The following is a 10030-nucleotide window of genomic DNA, read 5'->3' on the forward strand; positions in this document are numbered from 1 at the left end:
ATAGGGGAAATAGAGGTAAATCCTTTAAATCGCTACTAGTCATAGAGTTCTACATGGATTGTAACTAAATTTTGCCACAAACATCCTTTGGGGAAGGGGAACAGAACTTGTATAAATTTTGGCTCTGACCCCCCCGGGGGCAGGGGGGGGCGGGGCCCAATAGGGGAAATAGAGGTAAATCCTTTAAATCGCTACTTGTCATAGAGTTCTACATGGATTGTAACCAAATTTGGCCACAAACATCCTTGGGGGAAGGGGAACAGAACTTGTATAAATTTTGGCTCTGACCCCCCGGGGGCAGGAGGGGCGGGGCCCAATAGGGGAAATAGAGGTAAATCCTTTAAATCGCTACTAGTCATAGAGTTCTGCATGGAATGTAACCAAATTTGGCCAGAAATATCCTTGGGAGAATAAGAACTGATTTTGTATAAATTTTGGCTCTGGTCCCCGGGGCAGGAGGGGCGGGGCCCAATAGGGGAATTATAGGTAAATTCTATAAATTGCTACTTAATTGTCCTAGAGTTTTGTATGGATTGTAACTAAATTTGGCCACAAACATCCTTGGGGGTAGGAGAACAGAACTTGTATAAATTTTGGCTCTGACCCTCAGGGGGCAGGAGGGGCGGGGCCCAATAGGGGAAATAGAGGTAAATTCTATCAATCGCTACTTGTCCTAGAGTTCTGCATGGATTGTAACCAAATTTGGCCACAAACATCCTTGGGGGAAGGGGAACAGAACTTGTATAAATTTTGGCTCTGACACCCCTGGGGGCAGGAGGGGCGGGGCCCAATAGGGGAAATAGAGGTAAATCCTTTAAATCGCTACTTGTCATAGAGTTCTGAATGGAATGTAACAAAATTTGGCCACAAACATCCTTGGGGGAAGGGGAACAGAACTTGTATAAATTTTGGCTCTGACCCCCCGGGGGCAGGAGGGGCGGGGCCCAATAGGGGAAATAGAGGTAAATCCTTTAAATCGCTACTAGTCATAGAGTTCTACATGGATTGTAACCAAATTTTGCCACAAACATCCTTGGGGGAAGGGGAACAGAACTTGTATAAATTTTGGCTCTGACCCCCCGGGGGCAGGAGGGGCGGGGCCCAATAGGGGAAATAGAGGTAAATCCTTTAAATCGCTACTAGTCATAGAGTTCTACATGGATTGTAACTAAATTTGGTCACAAACATCCTTGGGGGAAGGGGAACAGAACTTGTATAAATATTTTGCTCTGACCCCCCCGGGGGCAGGAGGGGCGGGGCCCAATAGGGGAAATATAGGTAAATCCTTTAAATCGCTACTTGTCATAGAGTTCTGAATGGAATGTAACAAAATTTGGCCACAAACATCCTTAGGGGAAGGGGAACAGAACTTGTATAAATTTTGGCTCTGACCCCCCAGGGGCAGGAGGGGCGGGGCCCAATAGGGGAAATAGAGGTAAATCCTTTAAATCGCTACTAGTCATAGAGTTCTGCATGGATTGTAACCAAATTTGGCCACAAACATCCTTGGGGGAAGGGGAACAGAATTTGTATAAATTTTGGCTCTGACCCCCCGGGGGCAGGAGGGGCGGGGCCCAATAGGGGAAATATGAGGTAAATCCTTTAAATCGCTACTTGTCATAGAGTTCTACATGGATTGTAACCAAATTTGGCCACAAACATCCTTGGGGGAAGGGGAACAGAACTTGTATAAATTTTGGCTCTGACACCCCGGGGGCAGGAGGGGCGGGGCCCAATAGGGGAAATATAGGTAAATCCTTTAAATCGCTACTTGTTATAGAGTTCTGAATGGAATGTAACAAAATTTGGCCACAAACATCTTTGGGGGAAGGGGAACAGAACTTGTATAAATTTTGGCTCTGACCCCCCGGGGGCAGGAGGGGCGGGGCCCAATAGGGGAAATAGAGGTAAATCCTTTAAATCGCTACTTGTCATAGAGTTCTACATGGATTGTAACTAAATTTGGCCACAAACATCCTTGGGGGAAGGGGAACAGAACTTGTATAAATTTTGGCTCTGACCCCCCGGGGGCAGGAGGGGCGGGGCCCAATAGGGGAAATAGAGGTAAATCCTTTAAATCGCTACTAGTCATAGAGTTCTACATGGATTGTAACTAAATTTTGCCACAAACATCCTTGGGGGAAGGGGAACAGAACTTGTATAAATATTTGCTCTGACCCCCCGGGGGCAGGAGGGGCGGGGCCCAATAGGGGAAATATAGGTAAATCCTTTAAATCGCTACTTGTCATAGAGTTCTGAATGGAATGTAACAAAATTTGGCCACAAACATCCTTGGGGGAAGGGGAACAGAACTTGTATAAATTTTGGCTCTGACCCCCCGGGGGCAGGAGGGGCGGGGCCCAATAGGGGAAATAGAGGTAAATCCTTTAAATCGCTACTAGTCATAGAGTTCTACATGGATTGTAACCAAATTTTGCCACAAACATCCTTGGGGGAAGGGGAACAGAACTTGTATAAATTTTGGCTCTGACCCCCCCGGGGGCAGGAGGGGCGGGGCCCAATAGGGGAAATAGAGGTAAATCCTTTAAATCGTTACTTGTCATAGAGTTCTACATGGATTGTAACCAAATTTGGCCACAAACATACTTGGGGGAAGGGGAACAGAACTTGTATAAATTTTGGCTCTGGCCCCCCGGGGGCTGGAGGGGTGGGGCCCAATAGGGGAAATAGAGGTAAATCCTTCAATTCGCTACTAGTCATAGAGTTCTGCATGGAATGTAACCAAATTTGGCCAGAAATATCCTTGGGAGAATAAGAACTGAGTTTGTATAAATTTTGGCTCTGGTCCCCGGGGGCAGGAGGGGCGGGGCCCAATAGGGGAATTATAGGTAAATTCTATAAATTGCTACTTAATTGTCCTAGAGTTTTGTATGGATTGTAACTAAATTTGGCCACAAACATCCTTGGGGGTAGGAGAACAGAACTTGTATAAATTTTGGCTCTGACCCTCAGGGGGCAGGAGGGGCGGGGCCCAATAGGGGAAATAGAGGTAAATTCTATCAATCGCTACTTGTCCTAGAGTTCTGCATGGATTGTAACCAAATTTGGCCACAAACATCCTTGGGGGAAGGGGAACAGAACTTGTATAAATTTTGGCTCTGACCCCCGGGGGCAGGAGGGGCGGGGCCCAATAGGGGAAATAGAGGTAAATCCTTTAAATCGCTACTTGTCATAGAGTTCTGAATGGAATGTAACAAAATTTGGCCACAAACATCCTTGGGGGAAGGGGAACAGAACTTGTATAAATTTTGGCTCTGATCCCCCGGGGGCAGGAGGGGCGGGCCCAATAGGGGAAATAGAGGTAAATCCTTTAAATCGCTACTAGTCATAGAGTTCTACATGGATTGTAACCAAATTTTTGCCACAAACATCCTTGTGGGAATAGGGGGAACAGAACTTGTATAAATTTTGGCTCTGACCCCCCGGGGGCAGGAGGGGCGGGGCCCAATAGGGGAAATAGAGGTAAATCCTTTAAATCGCTACTAGTCATAGAGTTCTACATGGATTGTAACTAAATTTTGTCACAAACATCCTTGGGGGAAGGGGAACAGAACTTGTATAAATTTTGGCTCTGACCCCCCCGGGGGCAGGAGGGGCGGGGCCCAATAGGGGAAATATAGGTAAATCCTTTAAATCGCTACTTGTCATAGAGTTCTGAATGGAATGTAACAAAATTTGGCCACAAACATCCTTGGGGGAAGGGGAACAGAACTTGTATAAATTTTGGCTCTGACCCCCCAGGGGCAGGAGGGGCGGGGCCCAATAGGGGAAATAGAGGTAAATCCTTTAAATCGCTACTAGTCATAGAGTTCTACATGGATTGTAACTAACTTTTGCCACAAACATCCTTGGGGGAAGGGGAACAGAACTTGTATAAATTTTGGCTCTGACCCCCCCGGGGGCAGGAGGGGCGGGGCCCAATAGGGGAAATAGAGGTAAATCCTTTAAATCGTTACTTGTCATAGAGTTCTACATGGATTGTAACCAAATTTGGCCACAAAGATACTTGGGGGAAGGGGAACAGAACTTGTATAAATTTTGGCTCTGGCCCCCCGGGGGCTGGAGGGGTGGGGCCCAATAGGGGAAATAGAGGTAAATCCTTTAATTCGCTACTAGTCATAGAGTTCTGCATGGAATGTAACCAAATTTGGCCAGAAATATCCTTGGGAGAATAAGAACTGAGTTTGTATAAATTTTGGCTCTGGTCCCCGGGGCAGGAGGGGCGGGGCCCAATAGGGGAATTATAGGTAAATTCTATAAATTGCTACTTAATTGTCCTAGAGTTTTGTATGGATTGTAACTAAATTTGGCCACAAACATCCTTGGGGTTAGGAGAACAGAACTTGTATAAATTTTGGCTCTGGCCCTCTGGGGGCAGGAGGGGTGGGGCCCAATAGGGGAAAGAGAGGTAAATCCTATCAATCGCTACTTGTCCTAGAGATCTGCATGGATTGTAACCAAATTTGGCCACAAACATCCTTGGGGGAAGGGGAACATAATTTGTATAAATTTTGGCTCTGATCCCCTGGGGGCAGGAGGGGTGGGGCCCAATAGGGGAAATAGAGGTAAATCCTTTAAATCGCTACTTCTCATAGAGTTCTGCATGGATTGTAACCAAATTTGGCCAGAAACATCCTTTGTGGAAGGGGAACAGAACTTGTATAAATTTTGGCTCTGACCCCCAGGGGGCAGGAGGGGTGGGGCCCATTAGTGGATTTAGAGGTTAATATTAAAATTCCTTCAGAAAAGAAAAGAAACAATGAACCTGTATTCAGATCGGTAAAACTTACCGTTAATACTACACGTATTATTTGGCATTAACGCGGGTCGTCTTAACCAGCGGTAGTGATCACTGCGCAGACGGATACAGCGAAATGACTTTCCCTTATGTTACGCAAGAAATCTTGCATATGTTTTGGTGTTGTAACCTCATCTTAGGCCTCATATGTTTTCTGAATGTTATAAATTTTTTTTCAGACACCTTTTTATTTTGCTCCGTAAAGGTAGTGGGCCTTTAAGTTATTTAGTTGCGTGAATGTTCTTGGGGATGTTCTCGTCTGCACTAACCTACATACGGCCGATCGCTTCCGGTTACGTCAAGAATCAAATTATATGGTCTAATTACACGATGATCAGTCGAAGCCGGTCATTATGATAGTCATTTTCTAAAACAATACATGACTTCGGCTTCTTCATACAGATAATTTACGTTATTCAACAACTACATATGTAAATAAAAAACCCGTGTGATTTGAATACGAAACTTTCTCTGTATTACTAACTCTGCTTGTTTTTCTACAGTAAACAAACCGCGTGCACGTGGTAGACCTTCGTTACATATCTAAACAATAGACATGAGTAAATAATTACACCACCATCTCGGGTATAATTACCATGTACCTATAGCCTTCACATCTGTATACATGCCCCAGGACATGGCATGCGACAACTATGATACAGGTACGTGTGTATTTCACGGCCGGTTGATCATGATCAGTTCGGTGTCGCTAAGGTAAGGCAGGTTTTCAGAAGTGTATTTTAGTTACATTTGACTATTCCGATCTCAAAATCGGTCCGGTATTCGGAATTGGGAGGGATTGGTTTTGAGAAGTTTTATATACACTATTAATAAAGAGGAATTCATTCCGTACATGACATCCATGTTCGGTTTCTAGAGGCGATCGGTTTTGAGAAGGTTCGGTTTTGGGAAGTTGCAAACTATTATACGTCATATCTACATTTCAGGTTCTTTTTTCAAAGGAATTCTTGAGATTATGTTATGCTAACTTTTAAATTAAAAAATGATTGCATTGAGAAACTCTCAAAAATATATTTAAGAATCATTTTAGTTAGTTTGTTTCCCTTTAAATCATATGAAAAGATAATCACTTATGTACAAAAATTGCTGACTGACTGTGGAAAAACTGGCCCTAATTTAATTTAGTAAATAACTTTGATGTACAGTAATTATGATTCTTCTAATTAATATAGCTCACTTTTATAGTTACACAGAGGTAACTTATTGTAAATTTGAACTACATATACATTGGCATATGTTTTGAAACTGTATATATTTGATTGGTATCTGTTGTAGTTAGAGGCAATAAGGAAAGGCCTATTAAAGGTAGTTCCTCAGGCTGTCCTTGACCTTATGACCTGGCAGGAGTTGGAACACAGAATCAGTGGTGACCCAGAAATCTCTTTGGAGGACCTGAAACGTTCCAGTGGGTTTGGTCATATCTGTTGCATTGAAAAGATACCATACTGTAATACATGTCCTCCCATAATAAAAGTTTCATTTTTGTAGCTAAATAACTAATTATCCCCTGCTTTTACTGAAACAGGGGATATTAATTTGGGTCTGTTTGTCTATAATGTTTGGTTTCTGCGCAATAACTGCCACAAATTTTTTGTAACTTGGTCACATGGTTAAATATGCCAAGGGTTTGGATGAGTTTGCTTGGCACTTTGATCGGACCCTATTTGGCTGAGTTATGGCCCTTTGATTAACAAAAAACAGCATTTTCGGCTGTCTCCGTTTTAAATAATAACTCTCGCAAATATTACTGGATTTTCTCGAAAATTAGTAACATGGTTAAATGTCTCGGGCTTAAGGCCAAGTTTAATTGGCACTTTGATTTGACCCTATTTGGCTGAATTATGGTCCTTTGATTAACGAAGGCGGGGGCTATAAATTCCATGAATTAGTTTGTTATCACAATTATTAATGCAATTCCTTAATTGTAATAAGAGGGGAGAGTTTGCCAAGAAAATAAGGTGTCATGATATGTAAATGCCAAACCTTTTTATTGCATGTTCTAAACCTATAGGTACTAAATGTCGCTTGAACCTTGAGTGACTCTAGCTTTTCTCAATATTAAAAATCTGGCAAGTCCAATTTTGATTTTTTTAATAGGACACATACAGGAAACAAAAATAAACCGTCTTCTTTATCAATTTAAGTCTTTTCATGTTTCTGTAAATTGTACCATATCAATATATGTGTTTATTATTCCACAGTTCGCTATGATGATGTTGAGGAGACGGACACAAGAGTGAAATACATGTGGGAAGCGCTGAAAGTCTTTTCTAACGAGGATCGTAGCCGCTTCCTTCGATTTGTGACAGGACGACGGCGTCTCCCTGCTCCAGTCCACATATCTTCAGGGAAAGGGTAAGCATTTAAACCATAATTTAAACACTTCCATTCGTTAGAATTGTACCTGCTGCCCCTATTGCATGATCGTAAAAGGCGACTAAATTTAGGATCTTGTCTTTTCTCTTCTTCCTAACTGACTTTATCTTTTCTAATGCCTGTCCCTTGGCACCGCCTCACTTTTGGCCTTGATTTGAGCGTTCGCCCCCTTGAGGAAGGCTCTGGGTTCTGTGTCCCCTGGCCGAGACACACCAAACGTCTATAAAATGGTAGTTTCTGCTGCTCCTGTTTAGCGTTCAGCATACAGGGAGTTGGGACGACCTGAGTTCGTCCGTTGTCAGTATAATGTGACCGGTGGGGTGTGTTGCTTGGTGTCTTCGTGCAGCATGCTTCAGTGATATCGATATAGCACTATATAAAACGGGCAACAGTTCCACTATACAAGAAGACACAGCAGCGAACAAACCGCAGTCTCCCAGTACGCTTCACCTCGCACAACATACACACAACACACCGCATACATGGATGCCGTCCCTTACATTTGTGTTTATTTGTCTTTAGCTAGTGAAATAAATGTAAACAACATTGTAACAATAAATATTTATTATAAAATAATATATAGTAATTCTATGTGTATTTGTCTTTACTTATGTTTTGAAATAAATTACAACATAAATTGTTAAATAAGTGTATATACTGTATACCAACTTTCTTTGCCATCTTCTGAATTTTGTTATTTCCATTTCAAAACAACTTTGCCAAGAATAGCTTTCACGGATTTAAAAATTCAATAGAATGTTCTATTAATAGTGTAGATGGTGCATTTGGCTACATGCTTCAGTATTACATGTACAAGATAACACAACAAGAATACACTGCAATCTCCCACAACGTGCAACACATTGCTGACATGGGAGGCCGTTAGTAAATTACCTTAACTGTCAATAGAACTTTAATCAATCCCAACCAACCAACTAGTGTATTATTTTACAGGGATTCAGTTGACTGTTTACCGGAGTCATCGACATGTGCTAATATTCTATATTTACCAAACTACACAAGGTATGTATACATGTTGATGGATGGACTAGAAAATTATTCAGGCGTGAAATTGTTTTCAAGGACGTTCAATTTCTGGTATGTTAATTTAGTGTTTTTAATACAAAAACCACAAAAAAAAAGAGGAAAAACAACCAGCCACATCACTTTGGTTATTGTAATATTCTAATGGCCATTAAATATGAAAAGTAAGTTACGTGCACATAATTGCTCTACCATGAACAATTTTAATACAAATGTAGTTATTTCTGTACCATAACTTCTAGGTGTAGTTGTAAGTCTTGTATACTGTATGTGCTGGCTACTTTCACTACAGTCTGATATATTGTTAAGAAATAAAATCATCTTTATATTTTGGAATGTTTTATTGTGTCAATTTCATAAAATTCAAAATTCTTTATGACCTAAGACCTAGTACATCTGTAGTTAAGAATTAAAAGAATATTCATAGTTATTAATTTAATAGTAATTATTCATAATTTATATTTAATTTATCATGACAGGAGGCCAGAGTTCACGTTATTATTTAAATGAATAATTTCTATTTTTTGAAGTGCCAAGATTGCAGAGGAGAAACTTAGGTATGCCTCTTACAATTGTATGGACATGGATGCTGATGTGAATCCATGGGATGAATAAGGTCTCAACATTACGGCCATATTTCAAAATCTGATGATTATTCCATCGGCAACACATGTGTCAACATAACCACCACAGTCTCTACTTATCAAGAAGGGACAATCTCCATGACAAATAAGGATTGTATGGTCGTTATATATGATATCTGATTTACTGGACAAACAATATCTGGGGAATAAGGATGATACAGCCATAGTGATGTAAGATCTACCTGACAACAAGGGACAATCTCTGGCCAATAAGGATGATACAGCCATTGTGATGTAAGATCTACCTGACAACAAGGGACAATTTCTGACCAATAAGGATGGCACAGCCATAGTGATGTCAGATCTACCTGACAACAAGGGACAATCTCTGGCCAATAAGGATGGCACAGCCATTGTGATGTCAGATCTACCTGACAACAAGGGACAATCTCTAACCAATAAGGATGACACAGCCATAGTGATGTCAGATCTACCTGACAACAAGGGACAATCTCTGGCCAATAAGGATGATACAGCCATAGTGATGTCAGATCTACCTGACAACAAGGGACAATCTCTGGCCAATAAGGATGATACAGCCATAGTGATGTCAGATCTACCTGACAACAAGGGACAATCTCTGGCCAATAAGGATGATACAGCCATAGTGATGTCAGATCTACCTGACAACAAGGGACAATCTCTGGCCAATAAGGATGATACAGCCATAGTGATGTCAGATCTACCTGACAACAAGGGACAATCTCTGCCAATAAGGATGACACAGCCATAGTGATGTTAAGATCTACCTGACAACAAGGGACAATCTCTGGCCAATAAGGATGATACAGCCATAGTGATGTCAGATCTACCTGACAACAAGGGACAATCTCTGCCAATAAGGATGATACAGCCATAGTGATGTAAGATCTACCTGACAACAAGGGACAATCTCTGGCCAATAAGGATGATACAGCCATAGTGATGTCAGATCTACCTGACAACAAGGGACAATCTCTAACCAATAAGGATGGACACAGCCATAGTGATGTCAGATCTACCTGACAACAAGGGACAATCTCTGGCCAATAAGGGATGATACAGCCATAGTGATGTCAGATCTACCTGACAACAAGGGACAATCTCTGGCCAATAAGGATGATACAGCCATAGTGATGTAAGATCT

At 41.7% G+C, this 10030-nt stretch overlaps 1 pseudogene; it reads left to right on the top strand.

The window, feature by feature from the left end:
- LOC138326459 (E3 ubiquitin-protein ligase HECTD3-like) overlaps positions 1-9624 on the top strand; it is a 32599-nt pseudogene extending 22975 nt beyond the window's left edge.
- The last annotated feature ends 406 nt before the right edge of the window (positions 9625-10030 follow it).

This window comes from Argopecten irradians, chromosome 6, assembly GCF_041381155.1.
Source record: "Argopecten irradians isolate NY chromosome 6, Ai_NY, whole genome shotgun sequence".
Lineage (NCBI taxonomy): Eukaryota > Metazoa > Mollusca > Bivalvia > Pectinida > Pectinidae > Argopecten > Argopecten irradians.